The 25733-nt window shown below is 37.9% G+C and overlaps 1 pseudogene; it reads left to right on the forward strand.

Annotated features, from left to right (window-relative positions):
* Positions 1–8066: 8066 nt before the first annotated feature.
* On the forward strand, positions 8067–25395 carry LOC110205111 (late lactation protein B-like; annotated as a pseudogene).
* Positions 25396–25733: the final 338 nt, after the last annotated feature.

A 25733-nucleotide genomic window follows, 5' to 3' on the forward strand; every position in this document is an offset into this window, starting at 1 on the left:
TCCAGATAATCAAAATAAATCTAGGCACCAAAAGATAAGTATTGCAAAACAAAGGAAAATGAATCAACAGCCTATGAAGCAGAGAGCCCTGTGGATTCCCAAGAAAGCGTGGAACCAAAGCAAAATGTTCCTGCCTGGTTTAAAAGAGAAAGAAGAGTAAGAGTAGAATTGATGACTTGCAGAGCAGAAATCATTGGCATGGTAGAAAAATCCATAGGGATAAGTTTCTTCTAAGAAATAAAAGGGAGAAAAATAGGTTGGGAATACAAATACACCAAAATGAAGGACAATGTAGAAGAAGAGAAGCAAAAAATAATATTAAAAGAGGACATGATCTCTATGCAAATAAAACTTTTTAATTCCGAGGACAGATTATGTAGAGGTAATCTAAAGTTCATAGATTGCTTAGAAGACAAGGAAAAAACTTGAACAGTAATGCTAGAAATAATACAAGAAATCTGTTCAGAAGTGCTGGAAACAGAAGATAAAGTTCTAATCAAAAGAATTCACAGTTTATCTCTAGAAGAAAAAATCTTAAGCTGAAAACTCCAAGACCACATAATGGTCTAACAGTCTTCCTTAAGGAGTCTGTAGCTTATAGAACATACTCATGGAATAATACTGACAATAACATGTTTTGAAGGTTAATACAACTGGATCCCCTAAATAATATTTATCTACCAGCTTATTTTTCTTCCTGCTAACAACCATTCCCCACAAACATTTTGTCCTGACCTCTGATACCGAATTCTGCCATATCCAGGGAAACCATCCAAAATGATAATATAAGAGCCATTCAGAAGAACAGTTTGGGTCATACTGTCCCCTCCAGGAGGGATACCCCTTCTCCCTGGAACAGCCACTTTCTGCTGAATGGACCCTGTTTTTTGTGCTCCCAACACAGCACTGCCCTTTTGTGAGTTATACTCTTCATTAGTGTGTATGTCTGAGTTGTATTTTGGGTCCCTTTTTTCTCCCTCCCTTTCCCTCTTTTCCCTATTGCTTGCAATAAAATTTGCATTGAACTGACTGCCATTGTTATTTACCACTTGAACACATTAAGAGATTATTTTCCCCAACATCTCTGGCCAGCCTATGAGCCTTTCCTTACACATAAAAGAATACTTGGACAAGGACTTAACCTATTGACAGTTTTATCTACACTGTGGCAGTATGGCACTGTGATACCAGTTGTAGACAACAAGGGTCAGTAGAGGAACCCCATGTCCTCCCAGGTAGGAGGATTCCCTTATTCCAGAAGACCATCTCAAAACAGAGAGATAAACTAACCCTTTTCAACCCTCAGGTCCTACTGTACCAGAATATATACAATAAATATAACACCTTGAAAGACTTGAAGTCAGCTTATAGAAATTAGAATCAAGACCATCAGACCTAGTCTTATGATAATGGTTTCCATGTATAGATTTTATAAGTGACAGCCTCCCTCAAGGAGAAATTGTCATGGTGGTCTCAAGATCACCAGGCCCAATCTTATAACACCCTCCTTTATCCTCCATCTTCTACCATGGCCAAGGTCCCTGGGCCTAGCAGTTAACACACAGGAGTCACCTTCTCAACTCAAGGACCCTCCTTTGTCAGCCTGGATCTCTGGTAATTGAAAAAACGAATCTATACCCAAAAGCAAAAACAAAAGAGAATAGAATGATTGTTGTAAGGAACAAAGAAGCTGAAGATGCGATCCAAGGTGACATAACCCAGTCTTAATCATTAATGAAAAAAGATGGGTATTTAATAAAAGAGAAGCATTTGAAGCATGTCTACAAAAAAAAAATCATCCTCAAGCAATTACAGTTAGGTCTGACATAATGCTTGTTTTGGAAATGCAAATTTATTTCAACTTGATTGATAGATTGGGGAATGATTTTAATCATAACTAGAATTTTGTATTTGCATATTTACTATTTTTTTCTGAGAAAACCAGCAAGACAATACAGAAAATGTACCACTTCACAATAACTCCCAAGGTGCAGCCCTTCTGATGCCCACCTCTATAAGCTAACTTTTTTTTTAACAGATCTAAAACTATATTGTGCTTACTGTTTTATTTTTCCCCAGTCCATAATAGTCAAATTTTGAAAGAACACAGGCTAAAATAAAAACACCATGAAAAACAAAGAAAATAAAAGGAAAAGTATTCTTCAATCTGCATTCAGACATCTTCAGTTCTTTGTGGATGAATAGCATTTTTCTTCTTAAGTCCTTCAGAGGTGTCTTGGATCTTTGTTTTGTTGAGAATAGCTAAGTCATTCACAGCTGCTCATTTTACAATATTGCTGTTACTTTGTACATGTACATTTCACTTTACATCAGCCCATGCAAGTCTTTCCATCTTTTTCTGTGAGTATCCTGCTCATCATTTCTTATAGTACAATAGTATTCCATCATAATCATGTACCGAAACCTGTTCAGCTGTTCCCCAATTGATGGGCATCCCCTCAATTTCCATTTGTTTGCTCCAAGAAAAGAGATTCTGTAAATATTTTTGTACATATAGGTCCTTTTCCTTTTTGTTTTTTATCTCCTTTGGGATACAGACCTAATAGTGATATTGCCAGGTCAAAGGCTACGCAAGGTTTTATAGCTCTTTGGGCGTAGTTCCAAAATGCTTTACTCAATGGTTGATGCAGTTTACAACTTCAACAATATACTAATGTCTCATTTTTCCCACATCCCTTCCAACATTTGTCATTTACTTTTTCTGTCACGTTAGCCAATCTAATATGTATGAGGTAGTACCTCAGAATTGTTTTAATTTATGCTTGCCTAATCAATAGTGAGTTAGAACAATTTTTCATATGGCTACAGATAGCTTTGATTACTTTATCTCAAAACTGATCATGTCTTTTGATCCTTTATCAATTGTGGACTGACTCTTACTTTTATAAAGTTGACTCAGTTCTCTATATATTTGAGAAATGAAGCCTTTATTAGAGAAGCTTGCTTCAAAATTTTTTTCACACTTACATTTGCTAACTGTATTTCCCTCCATCCTATCCTCCTTTTTATTCTATTCTCTACTTTCACCCAGCCCCTCCTTTTCTTCTTACTACATCCTCCCTTAATTTGCCCGCCCTTCTATTTCCCCCTGTCCCTTATTCTCTTCCTTTCCTACTTTCCTGTATGGTAAGATAGATTTCTATACCCAATTGATTGTGTATGTTATTCTCCCTTTGAGTCAATTATGTGAGATTAAGGTTCACTCACACCCCTGACCTTCCCCCTCTTCCCCTCCACTGTAAAAGCTTTTTCTTGCATCTTTTGTGCAAGATAATTTACTCCATTCTACCTCTCCCTTTCTCTTTCTCCTTATACATTTCTCTCACCTCTTAAGTTTGTTTTTTAGATGTCATCCCTTCATATTCAACCCACATCTGTGCCCTCTGTCTATATGTACTCCTTCTAACTACCCTAATAGTGATAAAAGTCTTATGAGTTAACAATATCATCTTCTTATGTAGGAATGTAAACAGCTTAACCTTATTCAGTCCCTTATGATCTTCCTTTCCTGTTTACCTTTCTATGCTTCTCTTGAGTCCTGTATTTGAAAGTCAGATTTTCTATTCAGTTTTGGTCTTTTCATCAAGAATGTTTGAAAGTCCTCTATCTCATTATATATCCATTTTCCCCTGTGAAGGATTATATTCAGTTTTGCTGGGTAGGTGATTCTTGGCTGTAATCCTAGTTCCTTTGCTCTCTGATCCTTTAATGTAGAAGCTGTTAAATATTGTGTTATCTTGACCTTGGTTCTATGATAATTGAATTGATTCTTTCTGGCTATTTACAATATTTTCTCCTTGACTTGAGAACTCTGGAATTAGGCTATAATATTCCTGATAGTTTTCATATGGGGATCTCTTTCAGGAGGTAATCAGTGAATTCTGTCAATTTCTATTTTACCCTATGGTTTTAGAATATCAGGATAGTTTTCCCTGATCATTTCTTGAAAGATGATGTCTAGGGCTTCCCCCCCCCCCCCCATCATGGCTTTCAGGTAGTCCAATAATTTAAAAATTAAATCTCCAGGATATTTTTTCCAGGTCACTTGTTTTTCCAATGAGATATTTCACATCTCATTTTTTTGGTTTTGTTTTTATTGTTTCTTGATTTCTCATAAAGTCATTAACTTCAATTTGTTCCATTCATATTTTTAAAGAATTATTTTCTTCAGTGATCTTTTGGACCTCCTTTTCCATTTGGCCAGTTATGCATTTTAAGGCATTGTTCTCCTCATTGGCTTTTTATACCTCTTGTATCATTTGGCCTGGTCTGTTTTTTAAGGTGTTATTTTCTTCATTATTTGTGTGTGTGTGTGTGTGTGTGTGTGTGTGTGTGTGTGTGTGTGTCCTTTACCAAGCTGTTGACTTGTTTTTCATAATTTTCTTGCATTACTCTCATTTTTCTTCCCAATTTTTCCTCTACCTCTCTTACTTGATTTTCAAAATCCTTTCTGAGCTCTTCTATGGCCTGAGACCCATTCATATTTTTTCTTGAGGGCTTTGGATGTAGGAGTTTTGGCTTTGTTGTCTTCTTCTGAGTATGTGTTTTGATGTTCCTTTTCACCATAATAACTTTCTATAGTCAGAGTTTTTTCCCCATTGTTTGCTCATTTTCCTAGCCTATTACTTGACTTTTAACTCTTTTTTAAGGTAGGGCTCTGCTTCTAGGATGGAGCACACACTGTCCCAAGCTTCAGGGGTTTTGTGTAGCTATTTTCAGAGATACTTCTAGGGCATTAGTGTACTTATTTTCTCATATCTCCTTTGGCATTTGTCATTTTCCTTTTCTGTCATCTTAACCAATTTGATGGGCATATGGTAGTATCTAAGAGCTGTTTTAATTCATATTGTCCTAATTATTAGAGCAATTTTACATGACTATTGATATCAATGATTTTTTTCTTCTGAAAACTGATTGTTCATATCCTTTGACCATTATCATTTGAGAAATGATTTATTTTTGTAAATTTGACTCAGTTCTCTATAAATATGAGAAATGAGACTTTTATTAGAGAAACTTGCTGTAAATTTTTCAACCAGCTTCTTTCTTTCTAATTTTGACTGCATGGGTTTTGTTTGTGCAAGTAATTTTTAATTTCAAGTAATGAAAATTATTCATGTTTGGTCATGAACTCTTTCTGTATCCGTAGATCTGAAAGATAATTTTTTCCATGCTCCATTAAATTGATTTTGATATAACCCTTTAAGTCCAAATAATATAATATTTTGAGTTTGTCTTGGCATATAGTGTGAGATGTTGAACTATGCCTAGTTTCAGCCAGACTGTATTCCAGTTCTTCCAGCAGTTTTTGTCAAATAATGAGTTCTTGCCTCAATAGCTGAGATCTTTGGGTTTATCAAACATTAGGTTTCTGTGCTCATTTACTCCTGTACATAGTGTGCCTAATCTATTCCATTTGGTTGCATGAAATTGAAAAGCTTCTAAGGAAAGTTTACAAACAAATGAATGAATCCAGGTTAAGATGAGAAGTGGTTGAATGGGATACATCTTTTTATGGAATTTCTGAGATGAGTGTTTTGTGTCTAAGACACATAGACAAATAACAGATATCTATATCTATATCTATCTATCTATCTATCTATCTATCTATCTATCTATCTATCTATCTATCTATCTATCTATCTATCTATCTATCTGGGGTATCCATTGTCTCCCCAGGCAGCTCATTCCACTTTTGGATGGTTAGAATTGTTAGAAAGTTTTTCCTCAAATCCAGTCAAAATCTGCTTCCTTGAAACACTTATTTTTCCGAATTCAACCCTCTCCCATATCAGATCCCTTCAAGTACATGAAGATTACTCTTATATTATCATAACTTCAGGCTAAACATGGCATTTCTTTAAGCTGATTCTTGTTTGTCATATTTTTGTGTCTCTTCACTGTGTTGGTAGCCTTCTTCTTGTGCCATAGCCTATCATGGTTAGGTAGCACTCAGAACTGAACACGCTAATCCAGATGACATTTGACTAGGGCATGGCAGAACATGAATACACTCTCTCTTATTCTTGAAATCATGACTATTATAGAAAAGAGCTTAGAATTGTATTAATTTTTAAGGTAGGTCACAATGTTGCCTCATGTTGAATTGGAAAGTGCATAGAGTCACTGATTTGTTTTCACATGAACTATTGTACAAAATTTCTCACCCTCTCTGGTGAAGCTGACTTTTTCAATCCAAGTATTTTCCCTTAGTATGGCCCATCATTCTAAGCAGTTTGGATCCTTTAGGATCCTAAACTATTCTTTGTGTTAGGAAGCCCCACAAGTTTCATGTCATTTACAAATGTGATAAGCTACTTGTGAATATTTAAAATTATCACAGAACCCATTTTGACCAGAAGGATAACCTAGGAGACATTGACATATGTGTAGCTGAAGTAAAAGTTTCCAATGTTTACATCATTTGGCTGATTCACCTACCATTCTAGCAAGTCTGAAAAAAATCCAGGAAAATATGTACTGGAGCCAATTGGTGACCATAGAGAGAAAGGGAGCAGTTGGCAGGGGTCATTTACTGAAACCTTTAGGGATTTCATGCTTCAAAAACCACTTCAAACATGGGGTTTTCCTTATCTGACTAGCATTTAATGCTTTCCCTGCCTCTTAAATTACCTCTTAGTTATTTCATATATATGTGTATATATGTATATATGTATATATGTATATATGTATATATGTATATATGTATATATGTATATATGTATATATGTATATATGTATATATGTATATATATGTATATATATACATATATATGTATATATATATATATGTGTGTATATATATATATATATATATATATATATATATATATATAATATACCCCATACATGATGTTTCCTTAATTGAATGGAAACACATTGAGGATGGGAACTGTATTGGTTTTGCTTAATGGTTAGCACAATGGCTGGCATGAAGTAGGCACTTAATGTTTATTGATTGGTATTTCATGGTAAAATTACGAATAGATAGGGTAACTGATCAGTAGTCAGTTATGTTTGAAGAAAAAATATGGTTTCTTAGGAAACTTCACATAAGTGAAGTTGTTACTGAGTGACCTGCAAAAAATGATGTATTACTTTTAAAGAAGTTAAACATACATGATTCAATATCCCAGAGAACTTCACTTTGACCAGCAAAATTTAACCCAAATACTAGACTGCCAGCTTTTCTTTGACCAACAAAATCAATCCAAACAACCTGGGTTAAATGAAAGTCTCAGACAGTAGGAGACCTGGACTTTGGCTCTAGTTCTTTCATTCTTTGTGATGCCTGGGAAGTCATTTAGTTCTTTTGCGCCTCTATCATGGGGATCATGATATATAATTTGTTGACTTCACAGATCTGTTGTGAAAGTGTTGGAAGTTAAGAGCCCTTTCTAATTGAGATAAGAAGAACCTTGTTCCAGGTGGAATGAGTAGAAGAATTGACATTCAAACCCAGATTTTCTGACTGTTGCTTTGTCTAGGGTGTGTGTGTGTGTGTGTGTGTGTGTGTGTGTGTGTGTGTGTGTGTTTTAACTACATCATGGAGACAGAACTAGAGGGAGGTCTTCAGTGCACATGAGAAACTTTATAAAATGTGCCAGCAAAAATGAGGGGGTGGGGTTGGACTGAAGCCACTGATTTTCTCTTTGTTGCTCAAAGAATCTTTGAATTACTTCCTATTCTGATAACCATCTCCTTCCCAACAGTAAATGGGTCAATTCTTAGAACTGATGGAGGATGCAGAAGCTCAAAAATTAGATCTAATTGATTATTTGGATGATTAGAATGAGTAGTCATTCAAAATGAAGAAAGGCATAGGACTTTCAAAAACACTAGTATGTTATTTCACCTTTCCCTTACCCTCCAATGACCTATTGTAAGACTTACTAGAAGACTGTGCAAAAAAGATAACAGTTTTCAATGCCACATTGATCTCAGGATATATTCATAGAGAAAGATGTTAGGAGAGCGATACACACATTCTAACCAGTTTCGTTGAGTGAATGGCTGAAGGTAAAGACCTGTGAACATCTGAGAAGATGAAGGTCCTTTTCCTCACCATGGCACTAAGCTTGTTCTCTATCTTCCAAGCTCAGGTGTCATCCTCTTCTGAAGAATGAGTTGGGGTGAGACTTCATTGGAAGATCTTGTTGATTAGAAGTATGCTAGCAAAAGGCTGTCATTTAAAAATTTAGGCCCCACTGGGCTGTTTTTAACCTGAGTCGGTAGTCCTGTAACGTTCTCATCCTGCAATGTACTGCAATTTTAGTGCTATAAATTCCATTAGAAAATCTCGAATTGAGTATGGGTGAAAGTCAGTGCAGGAAGTAGATTCCAAGTCAAGAATTTCATTATTCTCTTGCTTTAATTGACTCTGTCCAGAATGAACTGAAAATGGGGGATATGATTCAGTTAATTTTATCCTTGATAATGACCATTCAGAGCACTGAGTGGAGTTGGATCTCCAAGGATTCAGTTACTTTCTTCGTGGATTCAGTTTGGCATTTCAATGCCAAATGTCTGCTTCCATTTGGGCCACATCAAAATTGGGCTAGCTTCACAGATTTGGATTCTCAAGGCTAGTTCACTTCTACCTAATTACTTCTTTCCTCAAAACTGTATTTTTTTGTATGTTGCCACCAGGTTCATGGTGGTCCCTGGCTTCTGCGTGATTTTTGCTGTGGAGTTGAGATTCTGTTCCAAGAGTATGATGAAGATCCAGATGATTAGGAGATGTTTATGAGAGGTTGGGTCCCATTATGCACTCCATTTTCCTCTTTCAAGTTCTAGCTACATATCACAATTCCTGTAGGGTATACTTTGTAAAGGCCATTGTGGCAGACAATGAATTTCATGGGAAGAAGGAGCTTAATGAAGTAACAGTTGGGACAATCACTCACCTTAGTGATGGTAATCTGCGGGCCAAATTTACCATCAAGTAAATAGACTGCCCATAATTGTCCTATCAGCCTGCTTCATCTTTATCTCTCCTACTTTAGGGCCGTGGCTAAAGCTTATTACTTGCTGTCCTCTGCATATCTAATCTGACCACACACAGTATACATACTGTGTTAAAATTAAGGTTAGAGTCTCAAAAGGATTAGGTGAAAGTTATTGTTAAAGTATGTATTTACACACATACATACTTGTATATATGTACATATACACATGCACAAATATATATGTATATGAAGTTTAGGCTTACTTTCCCAGCAATGGGTGAAATGCTTACAATGTACTCACTGACTAATTTTTTTCTGATTCACAGTTTATCTGCTAGTCCCCACATGGCCTCAGGCCTCCTCTAAACTTTCCTTATTTCCCTGTGGAAGCCTTTGTTTCATGTAGTTCATGATACAAGTTATCCTATGTTATATACTGCAGCCTACTCATACCATGCATCTCTCTTCATATCCTTTGGGGTCACTTGGGTTTGGATTTTTAGAGAGCATGGTATTCCTTGATCTCCAGCTGTACAGATTGACCCAGAGAATGTTCAATATTCAAAAGATGAATGCTAAGTCACAAGATTCTTTTCTATGAGTGAGAACAATCAGATCACAGGCTGTAATGCTAATCTGCTTCTGGACATTCTCTTGTGCTTGCCACATTGAAAACTGCGTCAGGAGTGAAGTTATCAAATCACCTTTCCTGATTTCAATGACATATAAACTTCTCTTCCTGTTGTTGTCTCCAGCAAAACCATTCACATTCATTCTGTTTTCCAGCCAGAATGGAATGTGAGAAGAGATTAAATTGAAATTAGAGAAAACAAACAAGTCTGGGCTATTTTTTGTGTGTAAGTGAATCAAACATTCCATACTAAAGGTATTCCAGCTGGAGATCTGGCCTCTTTAGAGGTGGTCTGTCAGGCCCAAGCAAAGATTGGGCCTTGAGACTTTCCTTTATTCTTACAGTCAACGGCTGGATTTTCTTGACAATATCTAGTGAATTTACATGCTTTTTCCATGGCATGGACTGAATTGGTGAGAGGGTTTGTCTGCATATATGACTGACTAAATACCTGGATGTGAGGGTTTGAGGTAGCAAATTCAGGTTAAGCATCTACTCTTATAATTTGCTATTGGAAATCACCAGAACACTTCTTTAACTTTTCCCCAACAATAGATACTTAAAAGGGCAAAAGTTTTGTCTTAGGTGCTATTCTTGAGATTCATAAGTCATCTAGAAAAACGTGTGGCACCATAGGGTTCATTAAAATATTGATATGATGGCCCTCCAGAATGTTTCCTGGGGGGAAAGGCAAGACATGCAAAGATGGGGCGCTGTAGCAGTTACTTGCTTGCGTTCTTGGGATTAGAGACCTATAAAGAAGGGACCGATTCAAAAAATAAGCCATCTGCATCACTATTTTTCAAAATAGACTTTTCCACTTATATACTGGGAAGAACTGAACTTGAATCATTTCCCAGAGGCAAGACCCTGACTTTATGCCGGTGCTGCCCTCATTCCAAAATATGTATTAACCAATTCCAGTGTGTAGAGCACTGTACTATTTGTTGAGGGAGGGACAAAATTCAAGTTCAATGTGATTCTTGCCAAAGGCACAAATATAGGCAACTATTTATTCTTGTTTTCTTTGTCACTTTGGACCTGACTTATGATTTCATTGGTATCAGGAACTTCCAGAAAGGAAACTTCCTCTATCAAGACAGATCAGCTCCTATTCTTCAAGTTATAGTCTCTGAGAGTTTCTTCAGTGTATTGAGAATTAAATGACTTGCTCATGGTAACCTTGGTTGTATATGTCAGAGGTGAGACTTGAACTTAGGACCAATAAACTCCAAGCTTGTTTCTCTGTTCATTATAACACACTATCCCTCTAAAGTAGGACAAATTAATTACTTTCTTGGCCTCAGTTCCTTATCTGTAAAATTCAGAGTTAAACTTTTTTTTTCTTTTAGGTTTCTTGAAATTTTTATACCTTTAGTCCTAGGCTTCTTTAATATACAGTATTACATGATAAGTGCATTAGAAAGGTACCATATCAGATTCAAGGAGAAGTTATCCTGCTCATGGGGCACCCAACTCTTTTTCTTGATTCTTGGATACTGCTGCTCACTAGGTCTGGGTCATTCCCGGCACAGTGAGATCTTAAGCTCACTGTAGTCTCCTCCCAACAGATTTTACAAGAGGATTAGGGATGCTAAAGGTATATCTCCTCACCATCTCCACAGATGGGGGCAAAAGCCAGGCACTAATACAATAGACATCTGTGAGGGATCATTGGATTCTCCTTTGTCAAGGCAAGATACATGACGTGCAAATAAGATTCGCCAGACTTCTGGGTAAGTAACATGGGATTCTGTGTATCCCTCCAAGAGAAGAATGTTAAGTTATGGAGCAGGTGTTAGAAACTGCTCACCTGGATTCCTGCTGCTTTTCTGACATTCCCAGATTTGGCATCTCTAGAAGTAGCAGGAGGAAATCCATTTTGATACAAAACAAAGCCCAATAAAATATCCAGTGGATTCCATGAAATCCCTCAAAATTTTTGCTATTTGGAGGTTTGATGGCAACAGAGGCATTGCTTACTAATCACATTCCCAAGCTGCCAATACTGACTGAACTGCTCTTTAACGAGTCTGTAGAAGGCAAAATGATGCTTTGAACAAAGCAGCAGGAGGAAGAAGACAGGGTGTCTTCATACTTTCTCTCTTTCTTCCATCCTGCTTCTGGGGGCATTAGAGCAACTTTGTTTTAGTGCATGATTAGGAGATATAGGTGGGTTTTCTGTAGAGGTAGGTTTGGGAAGTGCTTACTGTGGGACAGAAGAGCATTTAATTGTTGAAGATAAGGGGGCTGAACTGATCACCCACACTTAGTTCTCTCATCTCCCTTTGTGCTGGCAGTTTAACTAAATATGGGGCAAAACCCAAGGACTTTCACCAGGAGGTGACTACTATAGAAACAGGCACCAGAGAAGGATTGAGTCAAAATGAACAGTTATTCATTCTGCCCTCTCTCTTCAGGTCCAGATGCAGAAGAGAACCCACTAGCCTTTGAGGAGTATACCAAGTTTGTCAGCCTTAAAGGATTTAATGAAGCAAAGGTCAGCATACCCAAACAATCTGGTAATTAGAATGGAATTGGCTCCACTTTGCTGTGCCCTGTTCTTCTATGCTCTGAACTCCAAACCTTTCCTTTCCCTTCTTTTCTTGTTCTTCCCTTCCCTTTGATGCTATTAATCACTAATTTCTTAGGAGACCTTGTATAATTGTTTGAACTCTAAGTAGGAAGTAATTTTGGCAAAACCACTCACATATGTCTTTGTTTCTGCAGAAGCTTGCATCCCGGAACATAATAAAGGTACATATTCTTTAAAGATTTCTAAATAATCTTCCAGAATAATCTAAACTCCTACACTTCACCTTGGATTTAAGCATCTACTTGGTCCAGTTTAACTACAGGAAAGTGAACAGCCAAATCATGTCAGAGGGATCAGCTTGTTTTACCTATCTCAAATAGGTTTTAGCCTCCTTTGGATTTCTGTCTAATTTTTTGTCTTCCTGTATATAAGAAATGTTTTGGTACATTTCCATCTATCACCAGGTACTTCTTTTTGAGACTATTGCCTCTGATTTGATTCTTAGTGGAAGGAGAGAATAACTGGCTAAAATGTGAGGAGTGATAATTGTGGAGTCAGTAGTTTCAACTACCTGTTTGACCTTGACAAAGTCCCTTAACCTTTCTGGCCCTAGGTTCCTCTTATGTAAAGTGAGTGGGGTTGGATTATATCACTCCTATTATCTCTTCAAGTTTTAAATCTAGAATCTTATAATAATAACAATAACAGTAATAATAATCACGATTTAATGTATTTGAAGGTGGTGATGAAATTGTTGTTTATTCTTCCCCTCCAAGTTTCTCCAAGGTGTCTCTTATACTCTCTCAAATACATGATTCAGTTGTACAAAAAGTTTATCGGAACACAAATTTTCAGGAAATTGAAACCACCCTGTCCATGGCTTTGCACATGGTAAGTTCTTACTCAGCAATGGCCTCTCCCTTTCTCAGTTTAAAGGCTTCTAGTTTTAGAACTTTTCTTCTAGTTCAGCCTGCTTATTTTTCGGTTGTTGTAAATGACCCTAGAGAGATCACAGAAATGATCTCTTCAGTAGCAGTGAAGACCAAGTGGGAAACCATTCCCTCTGACTCTAATCCTTTGCTCTTTATCGTCTATAATGGTGCCTTTTTCTGAACCTCTGGCACCATGGGCAAAGTTCTGCTAGTTCATTGGAAACTGTCACTTCTGCCCCTTTGTGCAATCCAAGGGACTCATCACTGCCTCTCTCTTTGATGTTTTCTAGGAGAAGATGATCCTCTTCAACCTCAGAATCAATGCTGTCCAGGAAATCCCAGTCTAATCCTTTATTTACAAGCTGCTCCCAGGGCCTGCTGCTGCATAAACTTCTTCCTTTGGCCCTTAACCTCTTCCCTCAACTTTTAGTATTTTCTTCAAAGCAAAATAAATGTATAGAGCAATCATTCTTGACTCAGTCTCCCTCTGTTTTTAAAATTTTCTTGGAGACAATGAATAAGAAGTGGGTGATAAGTAAATCAGGTACATTTGAGTGGAAGTCTATGGATTTCCAAAAGTTGAGAGGAACTTATGCTTTCTATATTGTGTAGTCAAACATTCTATATATGCAATACTCAAATAGCTGCCTGAAAAATGAAAGTATAATCCATCTTTTCTTTGTAATGTTGAACATAGCAGTAATTATAGCAATTGATTTTATGTTTCATGGCTCCAAGGCTGAGCACTTGAAACCCTTAGCAGTGGAGGATCAGCTAAGTTTCACAACAAATTTATAACCATAATTGTTCCAAACAATAACTCAGGAGGATGTGTTTCTTCCTTATCTCCTTGCTTCTCTGTCTCCTTCATCTCTTCTTAGGAGAGCTTCGAATAGCTCTCCATGGACCATCTTCTCATTTTCAACTGAATTTTATTTTGTATTTTGTACTGTTTTCTCCTGGGAATGTGTTGTCTTGCTCATTCTTAGTGCAAAAATGGCTAGTTTTCTCTTTCCTAGCAACTCTTCCTCCCCTGCTCTTATCAAAAAGTGTCTTGCTTTTCTTTGAGGCAGCTCAATTTTGTAATAAATAGATTAATTCACTTATAGCTTCCACTTCCTTATGGTCTTTTTCCAGTTCTCATTCTTCTTGAACTCTCTGTAGCTGTTGACACTATTGATCACCATCTTCTTCTGGTTCTCCTCCTACCTATTCAACTGTTCCTTTTCAGTCTTTGTTGGCTTTTCATCCATGTCATGCCACTTTACCTAAGTATCCCTAAAGTCTCCTGTCCTAGCCTATTTTCTCTTTTACCTCATTAGCTCCTATGTGTTGGATGATCTCAATCCAGGGTTGTCAGCCTGAGTGACAGGGAGAATTGTAGTGCCCTTGACAGAAACTGGGAAATTTTGAAGGTAGGGAAGGGAAGAGTAGTGCCATGAAAACCTGGAGAGAAAAGAGTATGAAGGAAAAAAATTGGTATCTTTAGATAGAGCAATTTTAATTGAATAATGAGATTGGAAACCAGACTTTAGATAATTAAGAAGAGATGAATAGGAAAGGAAGTGAAGGCACCTATAGTAGATATATTTTATAAGGATTTGTGTAATAAAAGGAAGGAATGATATGTGATGATACCTATAGGAATGGGTGGGTCAAGTAACAAGTTTTTGGTGGATGAGGCAAATGGACACATTTGTAGGCAGCAGGGAAGCAGACAGTAGTAGACCAAGAGAATGATGTGAAAGATTGGGTATGATAGAGAAGGGCAATCTGCTGAAGGGGTTGTGATGGAATGGGATCACTCATGCACATAGAAGGATTTTCTTTGGCAAGGAGAAAGGTCATCTATTCATGTGGAATAGGAATGAAGAAAATCATGGCAGAAGGCATGTGTGTGACGAGGAGTGAGAAGAGGCAGTGCTTGGTTAATAGCTTCAATTTTTCAGTAAAATATAAGACAAAGTTCTCAGCTGAGAGTGTGGGATAAGGTGGAACAAGGTCTGAAGAGTGATGGAAACATTTGAAAAGAGCAAGAATCATTGTGGGGAGTAGATTAGTGAGTTAATTAGGAAGGTGTAAAAGGATTAGTTGCTGTAGCACAGGCCCAAATGAGGATATATAGTATATATTTGTAATGGACCCAGTCAGCACAATTTCATGCTTTTCTCCAGCTTATTTCAGAAACACACATATAGGAAGGAAGGCAACAGATATTGGGAGTTATTAAAAGCAGAGGCTTGTCAGGGCAAGATAGGCAACCTCAGTGTAGAATTGGAATGGTTCACCAAGGAATCAAAATGTGGAAGAGAGGAGAATATAGGTGATGGAAAGGTGATGACTTGGGAAAGAACCAAGAGGTAGAGAGATTGGACGTACTGGTAAAGATGAAGAACAGTGGTACGGTTTTTAAGGCAGAGATGGATTAACAAGAGATTATGCTCAGGTAAGGGGATTTAAGAATTCATAAATGTGGAAGCAGTGCATTTGTAGGTGATAGCACAATTAAATGTATGGCCTGCTTTGTGTGTGCCTGTGGTGGAATAGATCACTAGGTTATGTAAAATGAACCAAATTAAGGACTGTGAGATTAGGCTGTTTCATGCAATATCAACGTGTATACTAAAGTACCATAGTACAAGGGCAGGAGCTGAGAAAGAGAGAAAGATTGTGGGCCAGGCACTGAACTTATTCAGGAGAGTGTCTTGAGGAGAGTATGTTGGATATTAGTAGATAGTAACTAACAAAAGATTGATTGAGTGGGAAATGTGGATTGAGTGAAACTGAAAGGAAGAGAAGTTTCTTTATGATAGAGGTAGAGGGAGAGTCTTGAAACAGCAATGAGGAGCAAGCATTATTCCAACTCCCCCACCAGAATAGTGAGTTAGAGGGTACGAGCAAAAGTGCAAATGGTACTGCCATTGTAACACTGTCTTTAAAATCTTGTTCTTATTGTATAAATTGTTCTCCTGAATCTGCCCATATCTCTGCATCATTGCATATAAGCCTTTCCAGGTTCCATAAAATCTTTATCTTTATCTGTTGCCCAGTGGAATGGTGTTTTTCCTATTCTAGAAGGCGGTAGGAGATCGCCTGATGGAATGGTGTCCTCTCTGCTTACCCCAAAGGTGGGAAAGTGGTGAGTGATATGATGGTATTCCTCCCCTTCCCCTAGGAGGCTGGAAACCAGGAAACAGATGTGGTGTGATAGAACAAATCCCTCTACACTCACCAAAAAGGCAGGAAAATGGGACTATAGAATGGCATTCCTTCTTTCTGGGGAAGGCTGTTGACCAGGCAAGAAACGTGGTGTGATGCAATGCAGTTTCTTTTCTTCTCCATGGAGGCTGAAGACCAGCGCAATGGAGTAGAATCATTTCCCCTCACTAGAAATTAAAGACAGTAGTGTGTTGGAATGATATCTTATCCCCTTTTCTCAAAGGCAAGGAAGGAGACTTGTTTATGATGGAATATCCTTCCTCCTCTTCTTGTGGGAGGCTGGAGAACTTCCATGATACTTAAAGTGATGCAATAGCACCTTCTCCCTTTCCCAGAAAGGAAGGAGACCAGGTCAATGGAATGATGTTTCTCCTTTAAAGGCCATACATTATTCTAATGTACATTTGACCATAGCTTGTCTAGACCTCATGGATTCCTTACACCTTGTTGAACAGATAATTTGATTAGGCTCCTAATTTCTAATTTTCCCATTTTCTAGTTTGACTTTCTTCCCTTTAACCTACCAGACTCTGAAACTGATCTTCCCACCTCTATTAATACCTTTTTTTTCCTGCCTTCTCTTTTTCTGGTCATTGGTTCTACTAAGAAAAGTGTCCACCTATGTTTTTTCTGTACCATCTAAATCCTTGTATGAAGAGCTCTTGAACTTCCCTCTTTTATTGGTGCCTTAGCGTTGGTGTGATAGAGGATATGAGTGATGGTGTTTCAAGAAGATAGATCAACAAAAGTAGAGATTAAATTCGAGGCAGTTCATTCGAGGAACGTTCTTGTGATCATTCTGAATAAATGATCATGTTGGAAGCAGTGGAGGTCCAAGTAGAGCAAATACATTTATTTCATGGAGAAGACTTAAGGTTGTTAGTTGACTACAAATTCAAAATGAATTATCAATTCAAGATAGCTTCTAAAGAACATTGAGTAACCTTTAAAATTTCAGATGATCTGTAATCTCTTAGATTTGGGTTTTCTCTCCATTTTTTGTCTATTACAAACCATTGAGGGTAGCTAGATAGTACAGTGGATAGAGTGCCAGGTTTAGAGTCAGGAAAACTCATCTTCTTGACTTCAAATCCAGCCTAAGCCACTTTGTGACCCTAGACAAGTCACTTAACCCTGTTTGCCTCTGTTTCTTCATGTGTAAAATGTGCTGGAAACAAGTATCTCTGCCATGAAAACTCCAAATGAGGTCAAGAAGAGTTGGATATGACTGAAATGACTAAATAACTATAACAATAAACCACTGAAGCCCTCTCACCCTGCATGTCTCTTGTCTCTCTTCTCTGATACTCTAAACATAAAATCTACTCATGATGTTGGAGGTCTTCCTCACAATCACCTCATATTTCTTGGGTATCAGTGCAGCAGTCAGGCTACTCATCTCTTATCCTTCATTCTTTCTACATTTGCAGTTCACTTCCATGTCCAATTTTGTATTTTTCTAACCATCACTTCTATATTAGGCCATGTATACACTGTCACCAAAGGCACAGTCTGGATCTGGAGAGAATGAATCAGGGGAAAAAAAAGTTAAAAATGAAACAACCCTTTTACTAAATATCAAGAAACACTCATTAAAGACACATATGTGAACAGTCAGTAAGACTAGTCAAGCCAGATGTCAATCCTACTAGTCTCTTCTCCAGGCTAGATATGGCAAGTTCTTTTAACTTGGCCTAAATATACATATACAACTTCTGTTTACTTGAAAGATAATCTGGGCAGTTCCCTTTCCTCAAGTCAAAAGCTGCTTTGGGTCATTGGGAATTTGTATACATTACTGATTCAGAGTTAGATCAGAGTAGTTTCCCTTGGAGGAAGAAGGAGTACAGGTTGTTGGGAAAAGCTAGAATGATTAATAATAATTTAATTAATAATAAATTAATTAATGATTAATGAATGCAGTCCCTGAAACTAAAAGAATTCTCCCCATCCCTGTGATTATTCTTTACAAACCTACTCATGATTTGTGTGTTCAAAGATCCCTGGGTTCTGATGAGCCTTGTTTGGTGTATTTGTAGGAAAGCTTACTCTCCTACTTTTCTATAAAAATCCCACAGACTCTAACTATACTAACCACATGGTCTATAGTCTGATTAGAACTGATTGTCTCAGTGATTATTCCATTGGTGGTTCGTATGCTACCTATAACATCTAAAATTGATTAGAGATGACTATATCCATATTTTTCTTCCTTGCTCTAGAAGAACACAGCTATCAAATGGTAAATCAGGCCTGCAAGGCCACCTCTCTGCCAGACTTCCCCTCCTGGGGCTGGGCAAGGCTTATAATTCCCTGTCATCTTTTTAATGGTTGTAAAATCAGTTTATCCAAGCATCATAATCTGTGTTCACCCCATGTTTATCTGGAGAATTGTGTTGGATGGAAATGACTTGCAGGAAAGGCTGCCCTCTTTTCACAAAGATGCCATTGTTATAATTAATAGAATCAGTCCAATCCTTCTCTCTCCCCCTAATAAAGTTAGATTCACTCAGCTTTTCAGGTAGACAGGCTTACCCAACTGAGATGTCCGAGAAAGATGACAACTTTATATTTAAGATTTTTTTTTGATGGGCTGTGGTGTTGAGCCCAGGAGGCCTGAACTTTGTCTCCAGATCTGTCACTTTCTGAGTGACACTAGCCAAGTCATTTGGCCATTAGGTGCTTCCATTTTATTTCCTTTTGCATCATAGGGGGATGTTGATATAAGTTTTGTTAATCTTCCAGAGCTGATGTAAGAGAGAGATGTTACAATATTTAGAGAAAGTAAAAAACCCTCCACAAATTAGAGTGTTGTCTAAGGTAGAGTGAGTAGCACAACTGGGTATCAAACCCAGATTCTGACAGCTGCCTTGTCCTGCGTTTTTTTTTCTACAGTATCATACACAAAAGTCTAGTATTACCTAATACACCTGAAAAACCTTGCAAAATGTGCCAGCAAAAGTGAGGGGGTGGAGATAGGGAGTGTTGAAATTGAAATAAAGCCACTTCATTGTTTAGAGTAAAGAACCTTTGAAAATTTCCTATTCTGATAATAATTTCCTTCCCAACAGAAAATGAATCAATTATTAGAATTCATGGTGGATGTAGGCAGTAAAATAGATCTTGTTGATTTATTGGATGGATTTTAATGAAGTCATTCAAAATTCACAAAGATAAGATGCTTCCAAAAATAATAATATGGTATTTCACCCATTCCTTTTCTGCAAATGGCCAATTATATGATTAGTTGGGCTGTGTGCATAAGGATCATCAGTCTTCAATGCCACATTGGGCCCAGGAATATAAAGGAGCAGATGTCAGGAGAAGGAAACAGACATTCTAGCTAACTTCCTTAACCAAGTGATTGAGAAGAATATCTTGCAAATGTCTGTGAAGATGAAAACCCTGTTTCTAATCATTGGGTTAAGCCTATTTTCCATCTTTCATGCCAATCATGCTCCATTTTCTGAATCTGAACCACTGGAGGTTAGGCTACTTGAGAGTGTTGTTATAAATTGGAAGGATGAATGCTAGCCTGTCGTTTCAAGCCTAAGGCTCCTGTGAGGCCTTTTCAGCCTGTCCTGGATCCCTGTGCCATGTTTGGCCTACAAATGACAACAATTTTAGGTCTATAGAATCAACTAGAAAAATCTTGCATTGAGTCTGTGAGGGAAGCCAATGTAGGAAGTAGATGTCATGTCAAAGATTTAACTGTTCTCTCACTTTTCTTCTATTTACTTTGTCTAGAGTGAATTGGAGATTGGATCTATGATCCTGCTAATTTTATCCCTACCAATGGCCATTCAGAACAAGTCATGCTCTCAATTAGAATTGGGTCTCAAATGATTCAGACACTATCTGCAGGGATTCGGTTTGGAAAATAAATGACAAATATCTGCTTCTTCTTTTTGGCCATGAAACATTAGCTGCAACTTTATAGGGTTGTGTTCTATAAGCTACTTCACCTTCCTAAGGTTGTAATTTGAGGTTCTGCTACCAGGTCAACAGTGATGTCTGAGGTACTGGCTAATTTTATTTTCCTCTTAGAGTTGGGATTATGTTCAGAGATGGAGGATGAAAGCAGGAGGCTTTAATGGAAGAAATTTGTGGAGGAAAGAGACAAGCTAATCTTTCATTTTCAATCCTGAAACCCTAGCTACAAATCACAATTTTTCTCAAGGGCACATATTATGTAAAGCCCATTATGGGAGAAAAGAATTTCCTGAGGATGAGACCTTTACCCACCTTATTGGTGGTGATGTAGAGGTCAAATTTACCATTGAGTAAAGAGCCTGCTTAGAATTGTCCTGCTTCTTCTGTGCTGTCCCTGTCCTGACACCACAGCTAGAGTCAATTACTCTACATTCCCTGTTCACCCTATCTGATCACACATTTTGGTTGTAGTTTTTTTTTTAAATTTTTGATTATGGAGATAATGTATATTTAGAACCAAAAGATGAAATGTTTCCTTCTCATCTACTGGATGACTTTCTTAGTTATTAACTACTAGTCTCTACATGGTCTCAGAACTCTTTTAAATTTCTCAATTCCTCTACATATGCCTCTGCACTGCAAGTTATCCTAGGTTATACAGCCTATTACCTACCATATTTCATACTATCATGCTTCTCTCTTCATTTCTTTTGCGGTCACTTGTGATTTTGATTCTTTGGAGATCATGGTTTTCTATGGTTCCCATTCTATAGATTAATCCAGACAATGTTTAGGTTCAATAGATGGATGAGAAAACTCAGAATTTTTTTTAAAAATTATTGAGTTTAATTAGAAATTGAGATTCTTATCTGTTCATGGACACTCTCTTGCTCTTGCCTGAGTCAGAAGGCTGTCAACAGGGAATAAAACATCTTTTATTGTATTGATATACCAATTTCTATTCTTGGGTTTTTTTTTTTAGCAAAATCATTCATGCACATTCTCTTTTCCAGAGTGAATGGCAAGTGTGAAGTGATTAACACAACTTTAGAAAAAACAGATATTTCTGGCAAATACAACATGGGTAAATGACTCAAATGAAATTTCTGAAATAAGGAATGCCAATCTAGGGACAAACTTCTATGCAGCTGGCCTGTTAGGTTCAAGCAAAGTCTGAGAACCAATACTTCAGTGCAGTTCTGGATTCCAAAAGCTTGGTTTAATTGATGTCATACAGAAGTTTGGCTGTTTTCTTTGACTAATGGATTTATCCTTCTCCAGAAATGACTGACTAAATCACTTGGCTGGAGACTCTGAGGAGGCATAGGTAGGATAGACAGTTGTTCTTATGGTTTGACTTAAGAAACTACATATGCCCTTTCCTAATCTCTCTCCTCATGTTCAACTCTAGGCCCTATGATTCTCAACATTAGATACTTCACTGGGTAAAAGTTGTCTCTTGAAGCCTATTCTTAGGATTTATATGCATGTATCAACCTCATTATCAATGTGTGCATCCCTGGAAAATACACAACCAAGGTAAGTGAACTTATCCACAGCATTCAAAACTTCTCCATTTGCTGTAACTCAAGGTTCTACATATGGGTGGTGTGGTGGTGGCTGCTGGAGCACCTGTGTTTTCTTGGTGTTAATTGTTAGGCCAAAATTAGCACAAGCAGCAGAGAATTGATCCGTACTTTATTGCATCTCAGCTTCAGAGGCTGCATTGAGTGCATAATCATCTGCAAACAGAAAATCATGTACCAACACTTCCTCCACTCACGTTGATAATGAGGTTGATGCACACATTGCCAGAGCTAGCTTAGTCTTTGGGTGGCTCTGAAGGAAAGTATGGCAGAGAAGATGTATTAGACTACCAAATTGAAGATCTACAGAGCTGTTGTGCTGACTTCAGTGTTGTATGCCTGTGAAACCTGGAGATTCCACCAGTAACATGCTAGGAAACTGCATCGCTTCCATTCAAATTGTCTTAGGAAGATTCTGAAGATCACCTGGCAGGACAAGATAACAGACATTGAGGTCCTTTCTCAAACTAAACTGCCAAGCATTCAAACTCTGCTTCAGAGAGCGCAACTCCAATGGGCTGGCCACATTGTCCGAATGCAAAATGTATGCTTGCCAAAAAGACAATTTTATGGAGAGCTCACACAGGGCAAATGTTCACGTGGTGGTAAGAAGAAATGATACAAGGACACTCTCAAGGTTTCTCTTAAGAACTTTGGAATTGATTGTGCGACATGAGACACACTAGCATAGGACTGCTTAGCATGGTGTGCCTACATTAGAAAAGGTTCTGAGCTCTATAAGCAAAGCAGAATTGGAATAGCTCAAGAGAAATGCAAGATATGCAGACTTAGAGAATCCACCCCAAAGGTTCACATGGACTATTTGTGCCTGACCTGTGATAGAATATTCTGAGCTTGAGCTTGTAGTGGTCTGATCAGCCACAGTCGGACATACTAAAACTTGACTCTAGCACAGTGATGTCCTCTTTGAGAACAACAGCAGCAATATTACCTAGAAATGTGGGAAACAATAGGGTTCATTGACACAACAATATGGTGAACATCTAGAATGCTTCTGGAGGTGAGGAGGAGATATGCCATTTGGGGCACACCTACAGAATTGTCTGCCTGGGAGCTTGGGATTAGAGTCACATGAAAGTGGGAGAGGGACAGCTAGGTGGTTCAATGGTTAGAGCTCTGGCCTTGGAGTCAGGAGGACCTGAGTTCAAATCTGGCCTCTGACACTTGACACTTACTAGATGTGTGAACCTGGGCAAATCACTTGACCCCGATTGCCTCATCAAAAAAAAAAGTTGGAGAGATGCTAAAAATAAACTTAATATTCCTCACAAGTTTATTAATGCTAGGACTGAATTATTCCATATATGTACTGGGGATTGTGTTATTCATTCTTTTCAGTTCTGTTCAACTCTTCATACCTTATTTGGGGTTTTCTTGGCAAAGATAATAAAGTGTTTTGCCATTTCCTTCTTTAGTTCATTTTGTATATGAGGAACTGAGGCAGACAAAGGTTAAGTGACTTGCCCAGGGTCCCAAAGCTAGTCAGTATCTGAGGTCAGATTTGAACTCAGGTTTTCCTGACTCCAGGCCCAATGCTTTATCCACTGATGCCACCTTGCTGTCCCATCTGACTTCTTGTTGAGTTGTTTCAGTTGCATCCCACTCTTGCAATCTCATTTGAGGTACTGTCTTCATCTACTTATTCAATAAAGTTACTAACCAACTCTAGTGCTTAGAGAATTGTGCTTTTTATTGAGGCAAAGACAAAGTTCAGGTTGCACATGCTCTTTGCCTAAGGCACAAACAGAAACCTACTATTTTGGCTAATAACTCTTCATGGAATCTTAGACTAGACCTGTGATTTCATTTGTACTGGGAGCTACTAGGGAAGAAATTTCTTCTATCAATGCAGATTAACACTAGTTTTCCTATTTATGGTCTTAGTTGTCTATAGGTTTGGGTCAAGTCTTATTTGACTGGGACATTGAAATGTTAAGTAACTTCCTCAGGGACCTATAGCCAGGATGTATCAAAGATAAGTCTTGGACTCAAGTCTTTCTGACTCTGAGGCTGGTTCTCTGTTCGCTATGAAATACTACCTCTCTGAATTTGTATAAATTGATTAATATTTCTTGGCCTCAGTTTACCCAATTATAAGATGAGGGGTTAGATTGGTTCTTAAGGTCCCTTCAAACATTTACTACTTTGATTTTAAGATTCCTTCATATACAGTATTACACGAAGAGTACATTAGAGAGGTTCCCTGTGAGATACAAGGTTGTCTTGCTAAATGATTCAAATAATTATGGCTCATGGTTCTTGGATGCTGGTTACTTACTAGGAATAGTACAACTCCTGCCAGAGTGAGATTTCCATCTGCCCCAGTCTTTTTCCAATTGGTATTTTTAAAAGATGATTAAACATGCTGAAAGTGCATCTTCTCACTGCTCCTATATAGACTGGGGTACATAGAAAAGACATCTGTGAAAAATTATTGGATTATTTTCTATTAAAGTAGTCTCTACAACAAGGATAGCAAAATGCCCAAACTTGTGGGTAAGTAATATGTGATGCTGTGAATCCCAGTAAGAGAACAGAGGGTGGATGTGGAGGTTTCTATTAGACTCTGCTCACTTGGAGAACCTGTGACTTAAAAGTATTCCCAAATTTAGCATCTCTGGAAGTAGCAGGAAAGGATCAATTTTATGTTTAATATAAATTGAAGCTCTGTACAGTAGTCAATGGATTCCATGAATTACCTTAAAGCTTTGTTAGCTAGAGGTATGATGGGAACATGGGTATTGCTAGGCAATCACATTCCCAGGTTGTAGACACTGACTTAGGTTCTCCTTAGTTGATCGTCATCAAGGGGCAGAGCCTGCTGTGAACAAAGCAGGAGAAATAGAAGGAAGACAGGCACGCGCATATGTCTTCACGTATAATCTACCCCTTTTCTCCATCACAGTTCTGGATATTTGGTAGTATTAGGGCTATTTTATTTTAGTGCTTAATTAAGAAATTTATATAGGCTTTTTTGTTGTTTCTGTAGAGATGAAGGTTTGGGGAGTGTTTGCAGTGAGAGGAGGAAAAAATCATTGGTTGGCTGAAGATAAGGTGCTGAACTACTCAATTATCTCTCAGCTCTCCCCTGGAGTTCCTTCAAGCTACCATTTAACTTACCAAGGAGCAAAACCTAGGGACTTTCACAGTAGAAAGTGACAGGGACAGGTATCAGGGAAGTGTTGTGCAACCTAACAGTAATTAATGCTGAACTCTCTCTGTGGGTTCAAATGCAGATGAGAAACCAGAACCATGCAGCATTATAAGGAATTTGTCCAGGACATAGGACTTGATAAAATTTGAATCATCATTCCACAAAAAAAGGTAGCAAGAATGGGGTTTGACTCTACACTACACTGTCCCTCCATCCTCTACATTCCAAACCCTTCTCTTTTTTCTAGTTCTTTCTTTTCCTTTGAAGTGGTCTTACATTAACTTCTTAGCAGACCATATCTAATTACTTAAACTATTGTTCAACTAGTGAGCTCCATTGCAGGAAATGCTTTTGGCAAATGCATTCATATGTGTCTTTGCTTTTGCAGAGGACTACGCTCTGGAACATGCTTAAGGCAGGTGCTCTTTAGAGATTTCCAGAGCAGAGATGTCAAACTCAGGGAAAGGCTTCTTGTAGAAGGTTAGATTTTATTTAGGTCTTGAGAGAAACTAAAGAAGCCAAGAGACAGAGATGATGAGGGAGAACATTCTAGGTAAGGGGGACAGACAATGCAAATGCGTGGAGTGTCTTGTGGAAGGAAAAGCAAGAAGGCCAGTTCCACTGGGTTGCAAAGCATGTGGAGGGATTGGGGAAGGAGAGTAAGGTGTAAGAATGGAAAAATATAGAAAAGGGAAAGGTCATGAAGTCTTTGAATGTGAAACAGAGGATTTTATATTTAATTCTGAAGGAAA

This window comes from Phascolarctos cinereus, unplaced genomic scaffold, assembly GCF_003287225.1.
Source record: "Phascolarctos cinereus isolate Bilbo 61053 unplaced genomic scaffold, phaCin_HiC Scaffold_2;HRSCAF=192, whole genome shotgun sequence".
NCBI lineage: Eukaryota > Metazoa > Chordata > Mammalia > Diprotodontia > Phascolarctidae > Phascolarctos > Phascolarctos cinereus.